Below are 12,648 nucleotides of genomic sequence, written 5' to 3'. Positions count from 1 at the left end.
ATCTGAAGTTGGTACCCCTCTCCCCATTCTTATTGACCAAGCTACGCCCCTGATGCCATGACAAGACAATACAAAATGTACCCGATAATTCACACCCAGCTTGAAAGCCTGCAAAACTTTGGGAAGATGATTTTGGTCCAGAGGATAAATCGCCAACTGGGGGCCTCAGTACGAATCCCAGCTTGAGGCCTTGACTGACTGTGTGATTCTGAGCCAATCACTTCATGTCCCTTTATCTAAAAAACTGTAAATATGTGAACTCTAATTTATGACTCAAAGTGTGTGACATACTCAATTCATGCACAAGATCCTGTATCATCTCTCAACTCCCTATTAGTAGGCATTGTTCTGTTGCTGTCTTGCCGGGTCATCCTGTGTAACATATAAATGCATAGACCGAGGGCGCCATTTGATAGCGACTCTGAAGCGCTTAGTTGCCCTTTTTTGTATATCATGTGGAAGACTGAATCTATCCACGAGGCAAACATGGTTCATAATACTGAGAAGAGAGCAGCTGAAAACAAAGACCTAGAAATAAGATTGGCTTTTTAGGTCTCTCCTGACCCAGCGCATGCGGTGGTCTGGCGAGACTTATTGAGAGGGCTCCAAAAAGTGCTACCAGGCCAGCCTAGAGCTACAGTGCATGTGCGTGGGCGCGCGCGCCGTGCTTTACCGCGATTACTTTCACTTTCACGGCCGCACGGCCGCTTTGATGTTCTCCGTGAGGCTTCAATAGATTGCAGCAGTTAAAACAAGCATTGGCATTGCCAATAGGTCTCGCTTTTGGGACCTTATAAGTGTTTAGTTATGCAACTCGTGCATGGCGAAACACTTATAAGGTCCCAAAGGCGAGACCTATTGGCTATGCCAATGCTTGTTATTAGAGTCATTGGGTATCACTCGGCTCCGGTGTCTTAGATGGCCTTGACACTTTGTAAAATGTACCAAATCTTAACCCACTATACACCATGGGCCTGATTCACGAAGCCAATTAAACCCCTAAACCTGTGTTAACAGCTGAAAATGGCTCAATTATGCCTTTCACAAAAGTAGACCTTACAGGCATAAAGTGCTTTAATACCGTCTAATTGTACACCATAACTGTGTACAATTATGCATTAGTAATCCCCACGCGTGGAGTGTGTGGGCAGATGAAGGCACAGCTTGCCCTGATAGTGCTTGAACATCCACAAATTTGTGACTTTTTGTATATTCACAAATCCCTCTCCGACTCACACTCTGGAAATGTCTAATTCAGGCTTATCCAACCAGTAGCTTGAGAGCTACAGGTAGCTTTCCACCTACATACGAGTAGCTCTCCAGTGTGCAGCTCAGCCTACTAAATTAGATGCTTTTACTTGATTGCATTAATATATGTGTAACAAAATTGAGTGTGTGCTTTTGAGATGAAAATGTGCGTATTTTCAGAACTCATTAGCTGATGTTTCAAGAAAAATGGCTCATTTTCCAAAACATATTAGAAGCTAATATTTGAGTGATAAATCATGCGGCTTTGGGAAGACTTATTCCTAATGTCGCAAACCTTGGTGCCAGGGGTATTTCAGCATTTGCTGCTATGTAGTACTCATACTGAGACATTCAAAATTGATAAACGTCTTTTTTACGTTACTGTTGGCAATCTTGCCTGATGTACTGTGGTGATCACTGCTAATAATCTTGCATATGGTGGCCACTAATGCAATTGTGTCTGGTTTGGCCACTATTAAAACACTAGCTTCGGGTGATTTACATTGAACATAAGTAGCTCTTGTTATGGAACAGGTTCGAGGCCCCTGGTCTAATGGTTCGAGCTGGAGATCTCCAGTGATTGAGTGATTGATTACTGTGACTAAGTCATTTGAAAGTATTCTCCAGTATACGGCGATTTATATCACTTACATGTGGTTTTCCACTTTCATGTATTAACATGCTCTCGAAATCTCGAGTCCTTGATCAACTTGGACCGCTCATACGATTTTTGTCGGGGCCAGAATATAACATAAATACCCCAAATAATCAATGCTGGGTTTATATCGTTTGGTCTAGTCTGGTACTCTCACACTTTATTGCAAACTACCTGTTTATCTTTTGTGTACCAGATAAGAAGTACTACATTTCCCATGATGACTTAGGCTACTCGGTATGACATTGTTTCGTCATCAGTCTGCTCCTTTTTCACTTCAAACCATCCGTTTGCCTTCCACGTACCAGATGGGGATTACTACAATTCCCATGATTACTGAGGCTACACGTAATGACGTTGTTTCGTCATCAGTCTGTTCCTTTTCACGTCATTTTGAAATCAGAGGTCCCGGGTCAATAAAGAGTCGAAACCATCACGCTCGAGTACCTCCCCTACTGGCTCGGCAGCCGTTTGAGGTACCGACGGATAGGTAAGACTTGATGCGCTCATTCAACAACCAGCGGACCTCTGTCCAACCTTTTCAAGTTTAAATTCAACATGCTTGTTCGTCCGTTTAGTTGTTATTGTGTGATTTGGTTACGGGGCACTACCACTGACGAAGTTCTGTGGTTTGGTCATTCAATTGATTTATTCGACATATGTCTGTTCCCTGTATTAATATTGCCAACTTGCTCTAATACTCAGCTGGCTTTTCATTTTATGAGAGACGAGTCTCTATATATGCGCAATTGGGTTCAGAAACTACGTGCTTCTACTTCCATAGATACCCTTGACAGCACGGTCCATGATTGCCTATGTGAGCGCGATTGTCATAAAGTCACTATCATGACGGCTTGGACACTATGCTCACACAGGGCATAGCTTCTACTCGTGGGCTGACCCCCGTTGTTTTCCCAGCCTTGGTTTTTAAGATAAGCGTATTTCACATTGAGGTATTGTTTAATTTATAACTCTGGACTATACCTCTTATTTTCCTCAGAGCGGTGCCTCCTTTAGCCTGAGCAGTTGCCAGGTGAGGTGAGGCGCATACCCAGAATTGTTCGGGTAAGTGTTAAACAATGAGCTTCTTAATTATTTGATACGATGCATATACTAATACGTGTTTTGCATAATTGAATAATATTTCTTGTGCGTCTCGTGACCTATAATATATTGCTGTACCTTCCCGTTTACTTTTCACTGTGTTTGTTTTCACTTTAACAGGTAATTTCTCCTAGACCTATTAAAGGTTCAGGTTGTATGATTTACCTTTTTCTCACGTTTAATATGCAGTAGCTTGTCGTGGTCCTGACGAAAGCTGGGGTACAAAATACCTATAAGCTGAAACATGTAGACCAGATCCAACACAGTTATTTGTTTAAAACTGTCACAGCACTGTTTTTAATTTGGCATCAAGGCAGCACTTAAATAAAAACTTTTTTGTGCCTTGTTTTCCAATTTTATCCATCACATTTAGTTCACTCGCACTGCACACATCACCCCATACCATTTTGCAGATTGGTTCCTTTCATTGGAGCAACACATCTATAGTTGCATCCGGGACAATCTCTGAACCTCTATCAATGTTCATCTGGTGATGGATGGTTCTCTGAGAAGTCCCTGGTTTCCCAAATGATGAAGCGAGCCACTCTTTAGTGGGTGATGGGAACCTTTTTATGCATATATAGATCCTTAATGCATATGTATCCAGTGTGATATTTTGGCACGAACATCCTGTTATAGTATTTGGGGCACAGCACTTCTTAAGGTCACTTGATTTTTCAGACTCACAGTCCTTTTTTGTTAGATATGTAGAATTGGGGATTATGCACTGTTTGAGTCTTTAAACCTTTATCCCTCAGACCCCTACTCTTATTTTGAGATACCTTATTATTGTCGAGCTGGAGTTACTCCACTAGCTGGGTGAGAACTGGAAGGGAACACTCTAAGCCCTGAGGGGAATTTGGGTCAGGGATTTCTCCACAGTGGAAAATTGATCCCCCACTGAGAGACAAAATTAAAAAAATGTTAATTTACACTTAGTTCTGTATTTTAGTTTTGCAGAGTTCTACCCTATGCACAGCTCCGCACTGGGGCAAAAGCAGATGCCACATGACATTTCCGGTAGCACACTTGGACAGCTGCAGCTGGCTGTGCTTACCAGATGTGCTACTGGAAATGTGTGAATTCCGAAAAGCCAGACTCACAGGCACATCTGGTGCCTTGGTTTCGTGAGGTGTTACATTGTATTTGTTTTAGATAAAACATCATTATATGCTGCTCCTAATCATAAATAGAGACGAAATTATCCTAGTTTACCCTTCCATTTTGACTCTAGACAAAAACGTAAAGTAGAGGGAAAGTAGCATTGGCAAAGCCAGTAGGTCTCATCTTTGAGGCTATTGCCTCTGGCATTGCCTTTTGTTCCTGTTGTACTTCATGGGCATTGTCGATTTGGTCAATGATTTGTGCCTGTGCTGTATAGCAGCATGATGAAAAATAATAATAAAAATGAACTATGATGCATCCAGCTCTAATGCACTTGAAATTTAAAATAAGCACATTAGCCCTGGATGTCTCATAGTGCTTTTTTAAATTGGTTTTCGCCAAACTGCAAAGTATCTGCACTGCTGTACAGCATAGCTACAAAACATTGCCAAAGACAATAGCTCTCACAGACAAGACCTACTGGCAAAGCCAATAGGTCTTGCCTATGTGACATCTAAAGGCTTTGTTGTCATGGAGTGGCATTGTGTGGTGTGGAGTAGAATGACAGTGTGGCATGTAGTGGTGTGGAGGAGAAATATGTGGCATATTGTGGAATTATGTGGCATGGTATGTAATTATGGGGTATTGAGTGGAATTATGTGGTGTGGAGTGGAATTGTGTAGCATGGAATTATGTGGCATTGAGTGGAGTGGAATTATGTGGCTGGAGTGGAAATATGTGGAGTGGAATTATGTGGAGTGTGAGGAGTAGAATTATGTGGAGCGGAATCACGTTATGTGGAATTATGTAGTGTGGAGTGGAATTATGTGCGTTGAATTGTGCTGCATGGCGTGGGTTTGAAAGGTGTGGAATTGAGTGGCATGAAGTGCAATAGTGTGCCAAGGAGAGCAATTGTGTGGCGTGGAGCGCAAATATGTGGAGATGAATTATGTGACAGGGAGTGGAATTATGTTGCTTAGAGTGGATTTATGTGGCATGGAATTTAGTGGTATGGTGTGGAATTATGTACTTTGGCCTGGAATTCTGTGGGTTGGCATGTAACTGTATTGTGTTGAGTGGAGTGTAATTGTGTGTCATAGAGTGAATTGAAATTATGTGGCCTGGAGTGGAATTCGGTGCATGAAGTGGAATTCTGTGGTGCAAAGTGGAGTTATGTGAAGGGGAGTGGATTTATGTGTAGTGGAGTGGATTTATGTGTAGTTGTGTGGAAATATGTGGCATTGAGTGAAGTGGATTTATGTGGCATGGAATTGCATGGCTTGGAGGGGAATTATGTGGCCTGGAATTATTTGGCACGGAATTGTGTGGCGTGGCACGGAATTGTGTGGCGGAGAATTGTTTGAGATTGAGTGCAATTGTGTGATGTGGGATTCTGTGGACGTAGAGTGGAGTGGAATTATGTGATATGGTGTTGATTTATGTGATGTGGTGTGGTATGGAATTTTGTGGCATGGCATAGAAGTATGTGGCGTGGTGTAGAATTATGTGGCATGGAATTGTGTTTGGTTGAGTGAAGTTGTAATATGTGGTGTGGATTGGAGTGGATTTATGCGTAGATAAATTATGAGGCACAGATTGTAGTGGAATTATCTGGCATGCAGTGTAATAATGTGGCATGATGTGGAATTATGTGGCATGGCATCGAATTATGTAGTGTGGTGTGGAATTATGTTGTGTGGATTGTGTGGCATTGAGTGGAGTGAAATTATGTGGTGTGCAGATGGATTATGAGGCGTGGGGTGGAAATATGTTGAGTGGAATTATGTGACATGGAGTGAAATTATGTGGCATGAAATTATGTGGTGTGGAGCGAAATTATGCGAAGTTGATTTATGTGGCATGAAATTGTGTTGTGTGGTGTGGAATTGTGTGGTGTGGAGTGGAATAGTGAGACTTGGAATTGTGTGGCCTGGAGTGCAATTGTGTGGAAAGGAATTATGTGGCATAGAGTGGAATTATGTGGGGTGGTGCAGAATTGTGCAGTGTGGTGTGGAATTGTGTGGCATAGAACTGTATTGTGTTGAATGGAGTGGAATTCTGTGGCACTGAGTGTAATTATGTGGAGAGGATTTATGTGTGGTGTAGTGGAATAATGTGGTGTGCAATTATTTGGCGGTGAATTGTGTAGAGTAGCGTGTAATTGTGTGGCATGGAATTTTGTGGCATTGAGTGGAATTGCAAGATGTCGAAGTGCATAGTGTGGAGTGAAATTGTGTGATGTGGAGTGCTATTTAGTGACGTGGAGTGCCATTGTGTGGAGAGGAATTATGTGGAGTGGTGTTAAATTGTGTGATCTGGTGTGGAATAATATGGTGTGGCCTGTAATTATGTGGCATGGAGTGAAATTATGTGGCATGGAGTAGAATTATATGATGTGAAATAGGTGGTGTAAAACTGTGTGGAGAGAAATTGTGTGGAGTTGTGTCGTGTGGAATTGTATGGCTTGGAGAGGAATAGTGTGGAGTGGAATTGTGTGCAGATCGAATGACAGAAAACAAAGAACAATGGGATGGTTTTGAAAATACTACGGGAAACAAGACGAGGAATGAAAGAGAATGAATGCAACAAATGTAAGTGGTGAAAAGAAGAGTTTTTATACAGATTCATGTTGTGGAAAAGCTGATTGAGTCATTGACAGATGACGTCTGAAGCTTGTAACAGTGACTGGAGGAATGATCTGAAACAAATGTGTCTGGATGGAATGTGGCTTCACTATCTTGAAACAGACAGTGGCACATGTGTGAAATATGCTTGCATGTGTTGAGTAAATAAGAGAAGGCGTGGGTTAAAACAAAGGTATTTTGGCTAATACAAATGAGAAAGGAGGAATATAAAAACCTTTCTGCTTTCAAAATATGTGCATTGTAGATAGCTGTGAAATTACATAGTTTATAAAATAGGGTAAAGTTACTTTTTAGGTCTCGCCTGCGAACGCAGCGCGAAGCGCTGCTGTCCGCCAGCGAGATATATTGTTGCTGACTTGCCTCGGAAGTGGGACAGGAGATGGACACGCGCAGGCTTTTGGCGGATTTGAGTTGGTGTACGCGCTTACAGCCACGCGGGGTGCACATCTCGTGTCCCCCTTCCCTCGCAAGCCAGCATGCAATTTCACTTTCGTTTTTTTTTTTTACTCGCGGGTCCGCTCAGGAAACAAACATTGACACTGCCTTGGAGAATCCCCCACTCACCCGGTCTACGTGGGGGAATCCTCCTGAACGGCGGCTGGCTGCGGCGCTTCCGGAGCACTCCAACTCCACTACTGCAAGCATGACGCGAGGCTCTCTCCTTAGGCATGGGAGCCCCACACAGCTATCTGCCGCTCTTCACCCGGGCCCCCTCCTGGGACCCGGGACTTCAGCTCCCGCACTTCCTCTCTGGCGCCAGGGCTCCCTCTTCACCACAGGAGCTCCGGAAGGGGACAGGCGCTGTCTGCACCGGCTGCACGCGCCGCCACTGGGCATGCGAAACTTACTCGTACCGCGCATGGGCGGGCAGCCCTCGCCCTCCCGGCCCGGATGTGGAGCTGCTTTCTGTTTTGCTTGTTTTTATACCAACCGGCGGGCACGCCTTATGTTGTACCGCTTCCAACATGCAAAAGAAGCGGCATGATGCAATGGGCTATCGTGTAGCTAAAACATTTTGTTTTTACAAAAGGCACACAGTGCTTTTTTGCCTGCTTTTATTTTCGAAACGCATTTTATTTTACCTAGAACACCTACTGCGCTTTATCCATAACACAGGAGCACACTTTTAACAATGTCGCCTGTGGCTCGTAGCCCGTCACCTCGTCCTTGGTGATGTGCTTAATGTTTCAGCACAACGCCTGCTCATACTTTCACAAAATGGCAGCGCACCTTTCTTATTTTCTGTATTTTATATTTTAGGGAAAGATGTCCCAGTCTGTTTGTTTATTTATTTTTTTATTTCTCTTTTCAGTCCTAAATGGCACTGACTGCACAGTTTGCGGTGTCCGGTGCTGAGCACTCTGTAAACTTCTCGTTGTTGGACCTTTCGCATCACTGTGTGGGCTCGGACTCTTTCTGTCTTCTTCTCTAAGCTCTTGCAGTAAATGGTATGCATGTTCTGTGCAAGTAATATGGTTCATGAGGAAAATGGTACAAGAATCCCCAGTGAAGTGGCGATCGTCCCCGGGAATGGTGCGGGCAGCTTGGAGTCCTGCCTGTGGTACGGATGGACCAAGAAACGACTTGATAAGAAATACGGTGGAACTTTTACTGAGCAGCGCCAGAGTGTATTTTGGTGTTTCAGACCCACACACAGGTGGGGAGAAAACTCGATAGAAATGCAGGTACCATACAGTCAGGGCTTTAAGTGGGATGAAAAAACTGGGTGGGGGGTGTCTCTCAAAGGGGCCTGGCCAATGGCTGTGGCTTAAAACTGCTTTAAAACACGTAAGCTAAAAATCGATCGGTGTTTAGCATAGTGTGCTGCCTGACTTGTGTTTTGTTGCTTTTGTCACAGCATCCAGATATATAATACAAGTAACATTACTCGTACAACAAGCCGGGACTATTGGCTTTGTCAATGGTTGTTAGTTGCATAAAATAAATAAGCAACTACTACGGCTTCGTTGTATATAATATTGAAAATGCTTCAATTCTGACATGAGACTGTGAAAAAAGTAAAACGAGTCTCTTGGAAGTTATATCAAAGCCTGTGAAGGATGGTTATGCTGCAAAGTGAAGATTTTTATTTTCACCCTGAGGGTGAAGGCAAAAATTGGAGAGCCTAATAAGGACCCTTCTCTGCACCTGCATAGCACCGGCAGGACCCGGGCCACTTAAAGCCCTGCATACAGTGTATGTTTTTGGAGGGGACGCAAGATTCGTAGAAACATGAATAGCTTTAGTTGTATCCAGCGTTTGCAATCACCAATTTGCTGGGTCGTACCACCATAAACAGAGCTGCCAAGTATTTCCATGTAACGTCTTATCAGTAAGTCATGACTTTTCAAACAACTGCCTGTTACTTTATGGGACTCATTTTTTTATCGTAACATTGTAAGTGTAGGTTAAAAAAAATCCCAGCAGGAGTAGTGGTATTGAAGTAAAAGCCACTACTGGCTGAAGGTGTCACACATTACATGAGAGATGGGCGGTTATGACTGAAATGATTCATTTCAGATAGCAGCCACATAATTAATATGTTTTCTAGTGCTTCAAGCAGGAATATATAGCATGAAAAGTTGGAAGGCTATACAAACTCAGATAAGAATAATCCTGTTAGTTGTGGCTCAACAAGCGTAAATCAGAAACGTGTTGTGAGGACCTTGTCATTTAGGTAAAATAGCGCAATCACAACAAAAGACTGTCAAATACTGCTCCCCTTACCGCCTATAAACAATCACCTCACCAATTCATAGATCAAACTATGCCCAAACCGCCCTACCCCTCTGGGCCTCCTAGGCGCAAAACCCTCTGTAGCATTTGTAATTGCATTTCACCTTCCGTCTGTGATCTATCTGAATGCTAGCCATGAAACCGTCCTTGAGCCTCATTTCAGCTGTCTATTCTTTCCAGGCTATTTCAAGTTACATTTCTAAGCATCTGATCTTCAGAACAATCTTGTCACCACACCCCCAACTCCTCCCACTGGCCTGCTTGTCCTGGAAATCAAAGTCAACCCTCCTGTAACACAGAAATTGCTAAAAACTTCCCTATATTTCTCATACGTTTATTCCTACATAATATTACTATATTTTATCATAATACAAGCACACACAATCCCACTCTATAAACTTTCCTCCACTTTACTCAACACAACACCACTCCACGCTAAAGTACTGCACTCCACTACACTCTATAATAATTTCCTCTAGTCTATACTACACCACTTCACTGTACCACACTACACTCTATAGGTCTACATTAATAACATTTGAGCTAGTAATGTTGCATTAATATTTGCTACGCCAAAAACTCAAACTTTTACTAATGCGAGACCTATTGCATTGCAAATGCTTGTTAAGTCAAAGTGGCCGTGCAAGTACGTTTATTACAACCGGGTAACCGTTGGAGAAATGAGAAACAGGTCAGTTGAAAGTGTGGGTACTAATGTGTAAAGTAAAGATGGGGGGGGGGGGGGGGGGTGGAGGGACAGGGGGCAACAACAGGGAAGAGTGGTGGGGGTGAGGGGGTAGAAGAAATGGTACCTGAATGACAACGCGAGCGGGGGACGCATTCTAAACAAAATGAATCAATCTGTGCTTGGTCCATGTGCCACACAAAGGACAGGAGATGGCTACCGGCGCATTCTGGTGTGTTCTGGCAGGTTCTGCTGCATTCTGGCACGTTCTGGCCAGCTAAGGAGCAGCAACAAAATGTGGCAATAAAGTCAATGAATGGTACGCAATGGGCCGCCTGCAGGCCTGTGTAGTCTCAAGGGTACAGCGCATGGGCTGTCTGGCGGAGATCTAAAAATCACGGCCACTGGGTGCTAGGGTCCCTCTCTTCTTATGTATTCGATGTCACTTGGCAGTTTTTTTGCCATTCGCTGTCACTAGGGTCAGAAAGGAGATGGGTGTGGTCCCTGTGTTCCTCAGTGGCATTATGGGTCGGTCGCAGCGGTCGCCCAGTTCACTGTTCCACATCACCAGGGTCAGGCAGGACCAAATGCCTGGCCTTGTGATCATCATACTTGATATCAGGGTCAGGCAGCACCGGGCTCCCATTTCTTGTGTCTAACGTTATAAGATGACTCCATTTCATAAGAGATAACATGTTTCAGTCCGATGCATTATTGTGGGAACTGTAGTCTGGGTAACCTTCAAGCTGATGGACTAATAGTCTAAATAACAATGGTTTGTGGAAGTAAAACCTGGACTGGAATGTGGTGTCCCTGATGACGTGGAGGTGGAGTCGTGTGGTAACTTTCTCTGTGCTCTACGCGGGTACTAGAGCCGTGCAGGAGTTTGGCATAGCCAGGTGGCCAGCATTGGCGTTTGGATTGTGAGGAGCTGATGACTGGTCAATGCGTCCCTTGTGCCAGTAAGGCCCGGTTGTAGATGGCGACCATTCTCGGTGTTCCTCCGTAACACTAGGATCAGGCAGAAGGCTTCCCTCACAGAAGGGCGAGGCATGGTTCGTGTCGGGGCAAGGAGGGGTGTAGTTGTCAGTAGTGCAGCAGGTGCAGGGGCACCGGGACCTGAGGGTGTGAGGGGCTCACAACATCCCACCCAACTGATGTGTTTATCATAAAACCAAACCGGGGGTGGGGAGTGTCAGCCCTGTTTCCTTCCTTGCAGTAAGGTCCATGTTCCGCCGCTGCATGAGTCTCCACCCCCCTCTGACTCACGGGTTAGATTGTACCCGCGGCCCCCTCTGTACTCTCCTTGGCACTAGGGCGAGGCAGGAGCTACCGATATTTCTCGGCGCCCCTCCTTAACACCGTCACATGCTATGCTCATTAACAATGAATCACGGCCCATTCACCCCATATTACCTGTTCTTTGTGTTGGGTGATTTCATTTCCTCTTAACGGACCTCAGGTGTTCGGGAATTTTATACTTTCTAAATATATATTCGCTCTAGATTTTTTGGCAGGTTCCAGTTGTGTCTAAAACCGGCTCCGTGCTCAGGAATGCGATCAGTGCGAATCGACCTGCGCTCCACGACACTTCCTGCAGCTTTCGCAGCTCACCCTGCAGCACATTACTCCCTCACAGACCCACCTCCCGTCAGAGGCGCAACTAGAACTAAATTTCGGGGGAGGGAGGGAGCTATTAATAATTTCCAGGGGGGCGGGGGCTGATTCTTCCAGCATAATGCAGAGTGGAGATGCAGGGGCTCTAGGAAGGGGTGAAAACACAACGAGGCCTCGTTAGCAAGTAAATGGTAAAGACCTGTGAAATACTCTGGTGCAGATGTGTGCAGGGGCGTAACACAGCACCCCCCCCCAGTCCCAGCGGTGGGGGGGGGGGGGTAAGCTCCAGGTGGCCCCCTCCGCACAGCACTCTGGCTGCACAGCTCCTGATTGAGCCCAGAGGGGGGGGGGGGGCCTCCACGTGCCTTGCAGGGAGGCTCCCTCATGTTTTGTTACTCCAGTGGCTGTGTGGGTGCCCGGGAAGGTGTCTCAGCCCGGGCTGACAAACACGAGGGGAAGAGGGCTGACACACACGAGGGGGAGAGGGGGCGTTTCGCGCATGCCTCCAGTTTTTTACTGCCCTCACATCTCTCCCTGCAGCTTATAACTCCCTCACAGCCCTACCTCGAACATTACTTCCATCACATCTCTTCCTACAGCGTGCTACTCCCTCACGGATCTACCTCCAGATCATTAATTCTCTCACATCCCTTCCTGCAATTTATTACCCCCTCACATCCCTTCCTGCAGCTTAGTAGTACTTCCCTCACAGCCCTTTCTGTAGCTTGTTAGCCCCCCCAGAGAGCCCCACATACTGGTGTTGAGTTTCCTCTTCACAACGCCCCCGCCTGGATTTTCTGAGGCTTAGTGCAAAAATGGCATGACCCCCCCCCCCCCTGTGTTCGCCCCCTTCA

This window comes from Triturus cristatus, chromosome 1_2 (assembly GCF_964204655.1).
Source record: "Triturus cristatus chromosome 1_2, aTriCri1.1, whole genome shotgun sequence".
Lineage (NCBI taxonomy): Eukaryota > Metazoa > Chordata > Amphibia > Caudata > Salamandridae > Triturus > Triturus cristatus.
The sequence above is the reverse complement of the archived record's forward strand: the minus strand, read 5'-3'. Positions refer to the sequence as shown.